At 47.4% G+C, this 16,104-nt stretch overlaps 1 protein-coding gene across 6 annotated transcripts in view; it reads right to left on the bottom strand.

Annotated features, from left to right (window-relative positions):
• The window catches only part of NRP2 (neuropilin 2), a 116,344-nt gene that overhangs the window by 82,159 nt on the left and 18,081 nt on the right, over window positions 1-16,104 (bottom strand). The window lies entirely within an intron of this gene.

Genomic DNA, 16,104 nt, shown 5'->3' on the forward strand with positions numbered 1-16,104 from the left:
CCAGGCACACTGGGGACAGTCCCGGGATATTTGTTTACTTTCCTGCCCTCTCTCCCATGTTTCCATTTTCTCCTGGGTCATCCCCTCTTTCCTTATCTTTAATTGTCAGTGACAAAGGCTCCCAACCATGGGCCCCCTCCCTCCTTGAGATGACTCTGCAAAGTTCACATCAGCAATGTCTCGTCAACAACACGTTTTTAAAAGGAATCAGCATCGTATTAGATAAGGCAATAAAAACCTTTCTCCAAAAGCAGGGGGTGAATCCTCAGGGACCCAGAGTCTATGAGCAAATAACTATTAGCCTCAGCAAGCTGCTGAGCAGGCTGCCCTCCCTGTACTGAAGCTTGAGCTCATTTCAAATAGAATCAAACTGGCCCCAGGTTGGGGAAGACACCTCAAAGACATCCTTGGCTCGGTTCGTGGAATGGCACACACACCATGGGTGCCATTTTATCTGTTCAGGCACACAGATCCAGCCTCGGTGGGTGCTCTGGCAGTCTTCACTGTGCCGGCTCTGTGCTCCTCCTCTGGGTTCCCAGTAAACATCCCTGTCTCAGCGGCCGAGGTGGGAAATTCCTTCCCCACCAGCTCCCTGCAAATTGCTGGCCACTGCACGATTATTTACCAACAACCACCCATTTCCTTGTCTCTCCCTGTTTATTTATTTTCCGTCAGTCTGTTAAAACAACATGTAAGACATTTCTTTCTGGGGGGGTAAAGAGAGGGCCTGGAAAAGCTACTCTCTCTGGGATGTGCCTGCAGACTCCTGCACACACGGGTCTGTGGGAGCTGGCTGCCTGTAGAAGTGGCTCGTTTGAGCTGGAGTGGCCCAAGGCCTCCCTGCAGCCCCCAGGAGCCATATTTCAGATTGCACAGCCACTTATGGATAAATAGGCCTGTGAAGGAAGTATAAGGAGTGCACCAGGATTAGTGCAATCTGAGACCCCAGAGGGCTGGAATCCTACAGTCAAAAGAATTACAGAAGCTGGTTAGTCTGGAAAAGACAAGATGGCAGGGTTTCCCCCCCAGGAGCTCTGAAGAGACAGCTACAGATTGAGAAAGGCAGTGGGGGTGGGGGAATCTGCGATTTCAGTTTGGGAGATGATGCTGCCTTTGAAAATGTGCCTCCCCACTTCCAAAACCAAAGTGAAAAGACACTTAGTTTGTTCTCAAAGGAAATTCCCCAAACCCTCTGGAAAATCCCTCCTTAGTATTTCCACACTGAGGTAAGCACTGCTGGACAGTCACTCTCAGCTGAGTAATGGTGATGCCTGACCAGGGTACATAACGGTGGAGAAGCTGGCTGTGTTCAGTAAAGCAGACACTACCCAGTTCCCCTAGAGCAGAGCATGTATGAATCTGCGTGGAAGAGTCCCGTCCCCCTGGCCTCCACCCCCCCAGCTAATCCCAGAAGTAGAACTGGGTTTGGATCTCAATTCAGCCTTAATAGCTGGGTGACTTCAGGCAAGTTACTTCACCTTTCTGATCCTTAGCAATGGGGAAAATGACAGTAAAACGGGATATTAGAACCTTCCTCCTAGGGTTGTTGTGAGATTCGAAGGACCAATCTAATCCATATCTAGTGTCAGTACCCAGCCTAGTAGTTTAGTGACTGCTCAATGAGTGTTCATTGTGATTTATTGTATTCCCACACACATTTCTGGGGTGAAGAGATACAGCAAGTGAGTAGAGGTGCAGTATAAGCGGAATGAACATCTGTTAAAACATTTTGGAGTGCATTTGGGCAGAAATTTGACAAAGTCTTTAATCCAGCAATTCTGCTGCTAGGAACTTTTTCCTAAGAAAATAATCAGACAATTGTGCAAAGATGTACATGCCTCCTTGTGCATGTATAGATATAAGAAAAACAAAAGTGAAGGGCACCTGAGTGGCTCAGTCAGTTAAGCATCCGACTTCAGCTCAGAATCTCGCGGTTCACAAGTTCAAGCCCCACCTCGGGGCTGGAGCTGCTTCAGATTCTGTGTCTCCCTCTCTCTCTCTGTCCCTCCCCCACTCACACTCTCTCTCTCCCCCTCAAAAATAAACAAACATTAAACAACGTTAAAAAAAAAGTGAAAAGATGGTTCGTTTATAAACAGCATCATATCTAAATGTCCAATGGTGGGGGGGGGGGTGGTAAATCAGTTTTGTATTTATAAAATGGAATACTCCACTGCCATAGTAGGTAATGCTGTGGGTCTAGATATTTTGTTCTTATGGGAAAAGGGCCATGCTGTATTGTTAGGTTAAAAAATAGATTTTAAAAAAAGCATGTGTTAAAAACATATACATATACACATTCTTACATATACATAAAGAAAAATGTCTGAAAGACTACCTACTAAAATATTAACAGTAATGAGATATATATGGGTGGTGACATAATTGGTAATTTCTCCTTCCTTCTTTGTTCTCTTCTATTATCTGAATTGCTTACAGGGGGCTTGAATATTTTAAAAAGCCACAAATATATAAAATAATGCTGCTTCCATTAGGATTTTTTTTCATGGTGACAGATGGTAACCACACCACGGCGGTGAGCATGGCAGAATGTATCCAATTGTGGAATCGCTCCGACGTGCACCTGAAACTGACATAACATCGTATGTCAACTGTACTTCAGGAATAATAAAGACAGAATAGAATAAAAGAAAAGGAAAAATAAAACAAAAAAAAAATTTTTTTTTCAAAGTGGGAGAGCTGAGAAAAATAACCCAGCTCTCAGAACACAGCGGATGAAAATGTAAATATCCTCATCATCATCACCACTGCCATCATCACCTGTCTTGCGGAACCGTGGTGGGGACCAAATGAGACACAACACTGGGTCACCTACAATAGTGCCAGGGGCATGGCCCACACTCGGTAAGTATTTAAACACTTTTTTTTTTAAAAGACCACCAGATACCTCCAGTGTTTCTGTTGCCAGTGTTTCTGGAAAGGACAAAGAGAGGCCCTGACGTCCCACTGGCTGGTTCATTAGAAAGGGAGGGTTTTATCTGGTTGCCTAATCACCCATGGAGTAATTTAGGGGATTAACACAATCAGCGATGAAGTGGGGTTACCTAACAAACGCCATAGCTGTAAGCTGGCCTCAATTTACTCAGTGAATATACCACCCCAAGTCCTCTCCTGTAAATGCTGGCAGCTACGAATACATCCCGACGTATTTACACACGCAGAGAGAGTGAATGAAGGGATGCATTTTTTGAAAAGGGTTCACATACATCAATCACATTATAAATTTTCTTTCTAGAGCTTGTCATTTAAAGGACCCCTCTGGTGAATCCTTTTGTGAAGCAAGTAATCAGCTCTTACTTAAACTCCTTAGAAAAACCAGATTTTCCTCTTAGGTTTGCTTGAGGGGAAAGGGACCCAGAGTTACAGTTGGGTGGCTAATCGCCGCCCCCTCCCTCCTCCCCGCCCCCACTTCCAGTGCCCGTGATCTGCCCCGTGGACAGGCCCCAGTTAACCACCAGGCCTTGTGGCTCAGCTTCCTGCATAAAGGGCACACACCAGATGACATGTTGACTTCACACAGAACGTCTCACTTAAGTCCTGTGTGCCTGACTCATTTGGGGAAATTTTTTATTATTAGGGATTTGCTACAGCTGCAGTAAATCTCCTTAGAAATTTCAGTGTTGTCAGGTTCATTTGGAAGAGCTCACAGAGGATTAGGAAGTTGGTGGCCTCGGAATAAATATGGTTCCGCATCTAGCATCTGATACCCAGCGTTTGTTTGGTAAAGGAATCTGGGCTCTAAACTCGGGGCTCACCCCAGCGACAGTCAGGTAGGATAACCCGCAAAGCCGTTCCTCTTCGAACACATTATTCATTTTCCGGAAGAAAACATAAACCAGCTAACGGACATATTAACTACTGTGTTTGCATTTCATTATTCGTAATCTCCCTCAAATGAAAAAATTCCTTCCAAAGCTTTCACGCTACCTTTTGTTATTTTATTCATTTATTTACTTTGCTAAGCCCAAGTAGCCACTTCCACTCCTACCTTTCTCTTCCTCTCCACAATGGTTCCCGAGTGCCTTTTTACTTTTCTCCTCACAGATTCCGCTATCTGCATGTTGAGCATTTGTCGAGAGAACGTTTTCTGTCCGTTCGTCCTCAACTTCAAAGTCTTAATTTCTCTCCCCAAACCCGCATGTGGGGCGTGGGAATCTTGACAGCGGAATTAATTTTCAGAGACCACGGGAGAGGTATGAAAAAGCAACAGTCTCATCCTTCCTCTCATCACTAAGGCCAACAGGAAAAGGGGCTTTCTGCTTTCCATAACTCTATCCACACTTGACGCTTCCCAGCAGGCCACCAAAACGCTGGGTTAGCCAACCGAGCCCGTGCTAGAAGATCCACTACACATCAGAGCCCCTGTGCACACCCAAATCCTGAAGCCACAACCTTTGCCAATCAGTCAGTGCCTCCTTTTATGCGTATCACAAATGATTAAGACCGCACACTCTGCACATGGCAAGCTCCTTCCAGCCTCTGGGCCTTTGCACTTGCTCTTCTCTCTGCCTGTGATACTCTGCTACCTTTTTCTACGGCGGGTGCCGTCTCATCCTTCTAGGGGCAAATGTCACCTCCTCAGAGAAGCCTGCTCTGACCACCCTATTTCAGACAGCATACCCTTATTCTCCAGCTCACCACCGTCTTATTGCCTTTATAGCTATTCATCGGTACAGGTCTTGTCAATATACTTGTTTATTTCTTTAGAATCTGTGTCCTCACTAGATTGAAGGCACCATGAGGGCAAGGATCTCACCTTTGTGCTGCTGAACCTCTCGTGCTTGCACAGTGCCTGGAGGGCTCACAGTTTTTTGTGGAGTGAGTAAACAGATGAGGGACCTAAGGTTGGTGAATTCTGAAGAATTCACTCTGTGATGACGTTTCCTGAGGGGTTGGCTACACTGGGTCCATTTTGTGGACTTTGCCTTTGTGTTCTAACACATTCCCTGAGCTATTCTGGTTTTATCTGGAAACCGAAATGTTGCCTCATGACTCGAAAACACGAAATATAACATTTTGAGTGGAAGAAACATCTCAAATCATGCTGACAGCATTTTCACTATTAGCGGCAAACAAATCAACTATAATTAAAATGCTGTCAAAGTGATTTGAGATTTTTCTCACACTTTCAAAGTTCCATATTTCATGAGTAGATTATGGAGGCCAGAGAATTTACCACCTCCTGGAGTGCCTTTCTTCTGGGAAGCTCAAAGACATCTACAAACACTGTCTTATTAATCCTTACATTAAAACCTGCAGGGAAAATAGGAGGAAAAAACAATGCTGTCATGTACAACTTCTCGGTGAAGAAGCTGCCTAAGACACAAAGAGACCGTGGGCAGGCCTGCAGGATGCTGAAGTCTCTGGTCCATTCAAGGCCAAAGGCAGGGCACCTGGTCTCCAGCTCAATAGTGAAATCCAGCCTCAATGTCAGGGCACATTTTTTTAAGTAGCAATTGTCATTTCCTGGAATTTCTCCCTTTCATTGGGGCTACCCATTTCATACGAAGCTGGAACATCAATGGGAATATCAACGGGAAGAAGTACCGATCATTTATTGAGCCTTTATTATGGGCTAGACCCCTGTTTAGATAGTCCTTGGTTTAATCCTCAGTGAATACACACCACACCCTGTTATAGCTACCACCCGTTTACAGATGCAGAAACTGAGGCTCAGAGAGGCCAAGTGACCTGCCCAAGTCTGAGGCAGGCTTTACCCCCAGGTGGTCTCACCGCTGGGCAAACTGGCCTCGCCTCCATTCTTTTGTCTCACTATTGGATAAAGATCTGAGCGCAGTAAGAATAACAGATTGCCACAGTACAATACCATTAGAAGGTACTGGGTATAAAGAAACCGCCTGGTTTCAGTTAGAAACTTAACAGAATCTTGCTCTTTTTATTTAGCTGTTTTGTTTAAACAAAGCCCACAGGACTTGCCAAAATTAATAGACAAATCTTACCAATAGAAGCAGTGAGCAGATTTGGAATTCATGGTTTCAAGATCCACCCAGCTCTGCTTTTAAGTGTTCAGATGGGATAACATATTAATTTTTGCAAGTGAAGTATTTTTATAAGCGCATATATACCCATATGTGAACATATGGTCCATCGAGTGAGAAAACAGTACCCTGTGTATTTATAAGCTCTTAAAGTATCATCTAGAGCATGTATTCTTAAGCCCGTGGATTTCCAGTAGGGTCCGCAGATGAGTTTCAGTAGGTGAGGGAACCCTACAAGTCAAACGCAGAAATTTTGTGTTTGTGTATGTGCACATTTTCCTAGGTCTGTGACAAAAATAATCTTAAATCACTGTTATACAGAAACATATCTGTCTATAAATAAGCGTGTGTGTTCTGAGAAGTGTAGTACATGGGCTTTGTGGGTACACCCATCCAGTTTCCAGCACTCATTAGTGGCCTGACTGCAGGCAAGGCATTTCACCTCTCTGAATCTCAGTCTCTTCATCTATAAAATGGAAAAAATAATAGTCCCCGCCTTATGGGATTGTGGGAAGGACTGCCAAAGTACATACAAGCCCAGAAGAGTCCCGGGTGCCTTAGAAAGTCACCGGGAGACACCGGCTATTTTTACTACTCCTCCTGTTTTTATAAAGCGGGGTGGCGGACGTGGGGGAGAGAAAGGTTACATACACGTGATGTCGTGGAAACTGAACACGTGGAGATGGAATGAAAAGTCATAATGGTAGAGACAGTCTTGGTGCCCCCCCCCCCCAACCTCAGTGCTAGCAGTGGGGGTTTCTAAAAATCCTCCTTCCGTACAAATCCATCAATAGTGCTTCAGTCACTTGAGTTTTTGCGATTTCCTTTCCATCTCATGTTTCTGAGCCCAGGCTAAAATCAAACAACCTGTGCCTTTCCCCTCCCCCCGCCCCGCTCCCCACCTATAGGTGGGTCTTGAACAACCACCCAGCCTCCCTCTTTTTGGTGAGTTAATGCATGTCAACAGCTCAGCACAGTGCCTGGCACAGAGCAAGTACTCAGTAAAGAAATGTTCGTCATTACTGCCGCTATTATTACTGTTGTTATTGTTATCATTTGTGAGATAACTACGGGACTCAAACGGTGCCAAGACGCTACATCTGTTTGCGTATTTGTGTCGGTGCTGCTGCCTTTTTAACAGCGACTGTTGGCAGTTTCATTTTCTTCCTTCATTTCTTCCCACCACAAATCTCTGATACGCGGAGGTTATCCGCAGTCCCCGCACAGCCAGGGTCATCGTGCCTCTTTAGAAAGGAGGAAATCTGACCACCCAGCAAAGGAAGTATGTGAAGAAAATAACCCAAAACAAACCGAAGGAATCATTCCAGAAAACCTTGAAGGCAAGAAAATGGAAACTACAAATAACATCTATTTATAATTGCTGGTTGTTTTCCGCAGAAGCCCTGGGATGATGGAGAGGGGCCCGCCGATCTCATTGTTCCTGACAGAGCAGGCTGCCAAGAACGCCTCGCGACGTGAGGAAGGAGGCCGCTCCAGACAGGGTGTCTGATAAGTCTCACTGAGGATGAACTTTCGGAGAATTAAGGGCACACAACAAAGCCTCCGGCACTTTTCCCCTGACCCCCTGGCTGAACACTGCTTCCCCCACTGACCTGGCTCCCCAGCAAGACACATTCCTGAGGCTGTATGGACACAGATCTGTTCCACTCCCGGACCAGCGAGCACTCTGGAGGCTGGCTTGGGTGGAACGTGTTTGCTTATGTAAGGACTGATTTTCTAGGCAAGCAGTGCCAATGTGAAGTTTAAGGCTGCTGGGCAGGCTCTTTTCGGCATGACGGTTGGGTCTTTTTTCTATTTGCTGTACACGTCTATAAAATCCTCACTCTGCAGTTAGCTTAAAGGGCCCCTTGTTAGCATTTGGTAACGATACTAGAGTGGGAAGGAGGTAAGAGGAGCCCATAATTTATGTCTGTTTACCAGTAGGCTGGCGCTTGGATGGGAAGGTGAACCCCGGCAAGGCCAGAGACTGCCTACACTGTCCTATGCTGGCCTGGGTCAATCAAGCTTGCGTGCCTCAGTTTGCCTCATCTCATAAATAGGAATCATGCCTCTGTGACTGGTATCCACTAAGGGGAAATCGGAGCACACCATCCCAGGGCTTGGCATGCTGGCAGCATCCTTGCATTTGGCCGGGCAGACAGTTCCCTCTGGAACAGGCGATCACTAACCCTGGCTCCCAGAGGGTCTAATTCTGAGAGCAAATCATAACCTTCCCATCTGTCCGAAAAATGGGAGCCTGCTGGGAATGAGGCACACTGGGCACCGGGGAATCAAACACTGCGTCAGAAAAATGTTTTTCTAAAGGTTTGGGCTCCCGACCATTTTTTCTATCCCCCCTTTGCTGGCATCCAGCCTCCATAACAAAACTTAGAAAATACAAAGCTTGCCTGAAAAATGTACCACGCAGAAATGCAAGCAGGGGACAATTTGGGAGTACGTGGCTGGTGTGATGGGCCCCGTCCTTGGATTTCACTCACTGCAAGCTTCAGGTTACAGAGTTCAGAGCCTCTCCAGGCTCCAGCGGCAGACTTGTCGCCATTGTGCAAAAAAAGCACCTTGGTGTGGAAATGACGGGCCTGCGCGAATGTCCAAGCAGGAAGGGCTGCTGCCACGCCAGGGTGGAGATTCTGAATATATGGCCAGTCGGCTGGAACGGCTTCCACCTCTCAAGCCGCCGCTGGCTAACTGTGCTCTCTAAGACGGCTGTGTTGTGCAGGCACTGTGGCCGCAACAGGCGCAAAAGCAGCCCCCTCTACCCGGTGCACATGGCAGCATGCTCCGCTCCCCGTCACAGACACGGCCCTCTATTCTGAAAGAACTGGCCGGCATCTGTCAGGGGTGGAAGGAGGGAACGTTCGGGAATACCGGGTTCTCTTGGCCGGAGGTTCCACAAGACCAGGAGGAAACAGGTCTAGAAAGGACGCCACCTTCTAGGAGAAAGGGAACCAGATTGCAGGAAGTCTCCCAGCAGGATGGGAGCAGGCTGAGTCAGACCGTGAAGGACCTTTATACATCCTACAGCCGTCACGGGCTGCTTGCTTTGGGCAGGAGCTGCTGGCTGCCTGGCTGCACGGCCCTCATGCCGTCGGGGGGCGGGGGGGGGGGGGTGGGGGGAACGCTGGTGCCAGGGGTGAGCTGTGAGGGCCACACAAGGTAAGGGGCCTGGTGGGCAGGAGGGCAGCAGAGACCCCCAGAAGAGGAGTCAGTCCCCCACCAACACGGAACCCAGCCGCCTGGCCCGAGGCTTAGACCGAATCCCGAATCTGCCTGGACCTCAGTTTCCCAGTGGAGAAGACCAAAAATAAAACAAAAAAAAAAAACAAAAAAAACAAAAAAACCAAAAAAACCCCAACTTTCTTACCCTCCTACCACTCTCAAAGGGATGACACATAGATAAATCACTTTGAACTTTCAGATGAAAGGTGCTCTATAAACTCCAGGTCTCATCAACCGTAATTGTTACGGTAATTATTTTAATGATAATAATGATGATAATGGGAGAAAGGGGGGGGGCGTGGGGACGAAACCTCCTACCTTGAGACAAAGAAAAACTCTTCCATTAAAACCTGCATCACGATTCCTTCTGCTTCAAGCTCTCAACCGTCTCCTTCAAACTGCCAATTCCTGGGCTGAAATATTATTTACTCCTTTCCTTCCCAATAAAACAATTATTTGTTCCACTGTTCTCCCGCTCGCTCACTCTCCGGTGTGTCTGGCTTCGCCCTGACAGCTCAGCCATGGACTGTTTACATGTCTCGCTCACCTCCAAGACTCTGGTTCAGCTCCATTGACACTGAAGGCAGGAGAATTCTCTCTGTGTGAGGAATCAATTACTTCCGCTGACACTCTATTACTAACCCTCACATCTTCAGATTCCAGCTGCAGAGTGAGGCGGTGGGGGGATGGCAGAGAATTTGAAGAGGATGGCGAGGGGGGCTGGAGGGGACCGGGAGGTGGATGACAGGGAGGCAGAGGAGACCATCGACCGAGAGGCAGGCCTCCACCCTGTATTTAAAGTCACAGATCTCTCTCTCCTTGACTGCCCTTTTGGCATCCAGAGGGGACTGCATGGCAGAAAGAGGCAAAGAAAAGGAATAAAAAACAGAAGAGGACAGGAAAAGACTCGTCAAGGATGTCTAAGGAAATCAGAGAGGCCCCAAATACCTAAGGACAGGAACAGCAGGTGACAGCTCTAGGTAAATAAAGGCAGCTTTCGGTGGTGGCTTTCCAATCCCAGCTCTACCCTTACTGTCTGTGAGATCGCTCAGGGCCTCGGTGTTTCCACCTGTTAAATGGGAACAACGGTAGTACCCGGCCCATTATATATACAGGCCGCCAGGATGCTTGGCTACAAAGTTAGGGGGGGAAAAAAGCATACACAATCGTGTGGATTTTATCGCATGAAGTCCTTTGCCAGCTTTCCAAACCTAAGCCCGGTTCACATGTTTTTCTGTCTTCTTTTTTAAAATTTTATTCTGACCCAGCTAACATTTTTTCAGGGATTTTCCCTCTAGGAAAAAAATTCTGATTATGTAAATTAAATACAACCATCTACTCTGCAATCACTGAGATGAGTTGTGAGGCCCTAGGTTTTATAATGAAGGTCGATTATGGAAGCTCTTTTCTAGAGGGAAAGACAAGGGCAGCTAATATGTATATATTTTTTTTCGGGGATGATTTATCCAGGCAGAAGTACAAGAATGGAATTAAATTATCTATTGAGTTTCTCTTAATCCAAAGGTTTCAATCCCCCTGTCACCGAAAAGGACAAAGAGAACACATTATTTTCTATAGGACTTATAACTATAGGCAAATACACAAATCCCTTTTTAGAAAAATCTGATTTCTTCACTCGGTCTATTTCCTTCTCCTCTCTATCCCCTCCACACCCTGAGCTCCCACTGAATTTCTGAAGACAGACTCTCACCCGGTGTAATTAGCCGGGAGAATTACACGCAGTTACATGGGGTAAGATGCCTGCCCTCTGGGACCTCTGGCTTCAGAGAAGGTGCCAGGGTTGAGAGGCAGAACAAGTGGGATTGTGTATGAGAAAACCTCAAGTGATTTTCTCAATCAGGAGATAAAAACGCATTGTTAGGAAGGAGATCCACAGCGAAGCTTGCATTTGGAGAGTTGTGATTGCAACATCGCATATTTAAAAACAAACTGCCAAAAATAACCCTTGTCCCAACTGCTCTTTAACCTTGGTAGGAGGAGGAGCACAGTCTGTGATGTTTTTTTTTTTTCCCACTTCTTTAGCAAGTTAAGTTGCTGGGTGGAGTCCTTGGTCAAGGTTGGTGAGCTGGGGTCTGCTGCCAGCTGAGCTCCAGTCAGCAGGACCGTCCCGTTATTGCACCACGTACCTGCAGGGGGATCTGTTTCTGTCATTAGGCAGGGTTGTTGCAATACGGAAGAATATTGCTGCTCGTTGGTTCCTTGGGGGAATCAGAATATTTCTGTGGTTGGGCAGGCAGTAAATCTATAATAATGTCATGAGTAATCAACCTGAGGCTCTCTCCGGAGTGCAAGACACTCTCCTGAACCAGAGAATTTATACTCTGCTTCGATTTCCAGAGACTCAGGTGGACACCAGCCGAAACCACACCTCCAGTTGGGCAATGTGGCCTCCTGCCCTCTATTCTTAGGAAAGAGACACGTGTTCAGAGAGAGTACTGTGTAGGAGTAAACTGGCAAGTGGAGTTTAATCCAGTGTTTTCTGGACTTTTCCAGGCCAAACCCCACATTCAGGCATTAACTCAGGGTGGGGGGGGGGGGGGCGTGGATCCCTGGATATAGAGTACAAAATTGTAAAGACGCTGGCCAGGGAGGGTGAGAGCAGCAGAGAGTCCTTAAGATCTTAGTTTTTCCTACTTCCTGACCCAGCCCCTTCTCCGAGATGGTAGACGCCTGGCCAGGAAATAAAATTCAATAGCATTGCTTAGGCACCTCTTCACTGAGAACTTTCGTTGTTCAGCAAGTCACAAGGATGGTCCTTCAATTACTGTTGTTCCCAAAGGCATCAGATTCTTTCCCCTTCTTATCTTTGGCATGATTCTCTCCACCTGGAGAGCCAGGGCGCACACACTCCCCCTCTGTCTGCCTAACTTCTTTGGGATTGGTGCAGCCATCGCTTCTTCCAGGGAGCCTTCCCTGATCTCCCGAGCCTAGGCTGGGTCTCAGTGCTGTGGGCTCACATTACTCGCCTATGCCGTATCCTCAGTCAGCAGGCACAGTGCTGCGGGGGTGGGCAACAGAGCATAAGAGCGAACAGCCCAGGTTGCAAAGTAGGGTACTCTGGCTTCAAATCCCTTCTCTGCCTTTTTCCGTGAATGGGACCTTGGGCCAGATGCTTAACTGCTTTAAGCCCAAGTTCCTTCTTCTGTAAAATGGGAAGAGTAACAGTGACTTCACATTTTTTGGAAGCAGGGATCAAATGAGATGATATATGTGAAGCACTTAGCAAAGTGCCAGGCTCAGGGGTGATGCTCCAGATGTAGTAGCTTTATCACGAGTAACCACATTTTTTTTCACTTGCTCCCAAACCCGAAGTGCCACGAAGTCAAAGAATACGATTTGCCATCGCTGCATTCCCAATGCTATCATCTCTCGTGGCACATCATGGGTGTTTAATAACTATGAGTGAATGCATCATCTGTTGCCATTTGGGTGGTGAAAGGCCGAGTCACAGAGAGCCTAGTGACTTCAGTGAGCCTGTGTCTCATCTTCCCGTTGTTACTATGTCACATCACAGGCTGGGCGAATGGGGAAGACAGCTCTGTCTGCCTTTCAACGCAGGTTCATGCCATGCTGACCTATGTCCTGGCATCTCAGATGTAAAAATACCAGTGAAACAATCATTTGCACGTGCCTGCTTGGTATTCCAAGACCAGGTGTCTAGAAATGAAGTATGTGGTCCATGCCCTTAGAGGATTTACATGCTCAGAATACAACATATTGACCGCATAGGAACCAAAGGCAAGCCAGCAAATCAAGGAAATACACAATGCTCCGGAGCTCGGCACTGGGACCCATAAAAGAACTAGAGGAATCAAGGAAATGGAGGGGAAGAGGAGGGGAGTGCACAGCTGGACACTAGGGAGGGGAGAGGGAGGAGGGTCCAAGCACTGGGCGCTCACAGATCTCATACAGATGTAAGGTTGTCTTTGGCTGTTGACTGGAATCAAGGCTGCTCACTGAGTGCAGAAAATCATTGCTGGCTGGGTGGGGAGGGGCTAGATTATTGAGGTCTGGTCTGTTCCCTCTGTTTACTATCGTCAATTTATCAGCCTGGGAAACCGCTACCTTTCAAAGATATCGCCCGCTACTTTAGTAGAAACAGACACATCTTCTAAGATTTAGAGGGCTCCTCTGGCCGTAAATAAATACAAGAGCACCTTGCTTATCCAGGACACTTAGCTAGAGGCCAAATGTCCCTAAACCTCAAAAATGCAGAACGTGGGTGGCCTTCAGGGGATGGTTTCAGCCTTGAGCATCTCCATCGATGCCGGGGACCCCGAGCACTGCTGTTCTTATACTTTGTCCCTGGGGGTGTGCCTCAGTCCCGGCTGTGCCACGAGCTTGGCCAACGGAAGCAAACCAGACATGCTGGCCCTGGGGTTACACTGGCTTGGGGCAGAGCTGAGACCCCAGAACCAAAACTTCCCAATAGACAACAAGACCTCCTGAAGCAAAATCTGTACAACACAATAAAAGAGTAAAACAAGTCAAAAGAGGAAGGGTCCAGGAGGCAGGGGTACACATAACAGGAAGTGACAGCAACAGTACTGATAGAAAAAAGCCACACACGTCCCCATGACAAAGTACAAAGATGCCCACACGGTGGCTAATTCATCGTGTATCCACATAAATAAGATGCAGGAACCTTGCAATGCAGTTATCATCACACTTTTGCAGACGAGGAAACTGAGCCCTGGGAAGTTGAAATGGTCAACCAACACTCAAATCTCAACCTGTCTGATCGAAATAGGACAGTACCTGACCTCTGTCACATAAAGTGAAGTTTACAATTAGAAGCCTGAATCATCAAGAAAAAGTTGACTCCCCTTAGTATTGGTTTTGTTTAAGAAGACAGGGAAGTGTGGCACATGATTTAGAATGTTCTCTATCAGAAATTCTTTCAAAAAAGGACATTAGAGCTTTAAAGGAGTATGCTTGAGTATCTAAAAATTCCACTCGGATTCAGCACTACTTTTCAGTGCTGCGAGGTAAATAAGGTGGTGCTGCGCTGAACACACGTAAAATCGTTAGCGTAAACTTCTTGTGGGTTTTTTAGCAAAAAATGTTTTTTAACAAGACTTTTTTTTTTAACAAGCAATGTTCTTTCAGGTTTTCCTGGTGGTTTGTGCGCTTTGTGGAGCACGTTTTTGTTTTTACTTAAAAAAAATTTTTTTTAACGTTTATTCATATTTTGAGAGACAGAGCGTGAGTGGGGGAGGGGCAGGGAGGTAGAGGGAGACAGAACCCGAAGCAGGCTCTAGCCTCTGAGCTGTCAGCACAGAGCCCGACGCGGGGCTCGAACTCACAGACCGTGAGATCATGACCTGAGCTGAAGTCGAACGCTTCACCGACTGAGCCAACCAGGCGCCCCACGAAGTACGTTTTTCAAGACACCCATCTGGAAATGACCCACTCTTAACGGGACCCAGACTCTTGGTTTTGGTTTCCTTTGAGCCCCTGGGATGGGGTCGGGTGCCACGCCCCCATGAGGACTCATGAATAAGCTGTGTCTCACACCCAGGTGGGGGCCTTTAAAAGACGTATATATTTTAGATTTCAGAAATAGAGAAAGATTCAACTCTGTGTACATCTGTTCCTAAAGCCCTAATGTTCAGCCTCTTGTCTGATACTCAGGTGAAAGGCAGCGGTATTCTCTTCCTCACCACAGGGAATGGGTGGCTTCTGCCTGTTTGCTCAGATGGCCCTGAGTCCTGCCCTTTGGTAACTCGGCCACATCAACGTGGCAGGGCCACCGGGGCCTCTGGTCTCTGCCCACAGCCGGTGGTGAATAGGCCCCAGAACAGCCTGTGGGCGCTGGGGGTTTGGATGCCTGCTAACAGCCCGTGGGAGGAGTTGGGGACCTCACCACAGATGGCGGTGGCCTTGGATTGCACTGACTCAGGCAAAGTTGAGGCTTGTGAGCGAAAGTTTCCAAGCAGACAGCGCTTAAGTGGAACCAAATTAATAAGTGACCGTTGGGGGGAAAAGGTCTGTCTGGAGTTTATTCATCAACGGCCTTGACCTTTGGGTTGTCGATTTTAAGGGACAGAGAGCTAAGGGTCCAGGGGCCACTGGCCAGGGCCTATTCCTGGCTCACGGGGCAACCGCTGCAGTTGACCTCATACACAGGAGGGAGAGGGGAAAACACGAGGGGGAGGTGCTGGCCGCCGCCCTTTCTCCACGGTGGGGCTGGCTTTCTTCTGCCGCTCTTACTCACTTCCCTGTTTTGCAGGGGTGCTGCCACTGAGCCCTCTCACCAGGAGGACGGCTTTGGCAGTTTTCTCTTGGTAAGCATCCACGCTATGGGCCTCGAGAGCCAAGTCCAATTCGAAGCATGCACCGGAAATGAAAAGAGAAAGGAGTCTAATTTCCTTCGGTACTAAGTGCTTTCCAAACCCAGGAGCTCCCTTGGAACGAAAAGGAGAGAGGGCAAGAGAGGAGGAACAAGACAGAACTTCGAGGACTTCAATTAGGCTAATTGTTCCTCTCACAAGCAAGTGACACGAGGCAGTTGGGGGTGGGGGGGGAGGAGGAGCCCACTTATTCTGAATGCAAACGGCCGGGAATGTTAAAAATACCTTGCAGAGTGAGAGACTTCAGAGAACCGGATGTGTCTTTCTAAATACAAAAATTAACAAGAGTGACAGGGAGACAGGGAGAGGAGGGGAAACGGGGGAGGGAGAGAGAATTAAGGATGAGGTTAAGTAGCGGAGGCTTGACCCCAACAGAGCCTTCTTGACAATTTGGCGCTGGGGAAAAGAGACCCCAGAAAGATTTTTCTCTGACCTTCCTGACCTTTTTGGTTCAAGCCAGAAGCATCCACGGG

The sequence above is a fragment of the Panthera onca genome, chromosome C1, assembly GCF_046562875.1.
Source record: "Panthera onca isolate mPanOnc1 chromosome C1, mPanOnc1 haplotype 2, whole genome shotgun sequence".
Lineage (NCBI taxonomy): Eukaryota > Metazoa > Chordata > Mammalia > Carnivora > Felidae > Panthera > Panthera onca.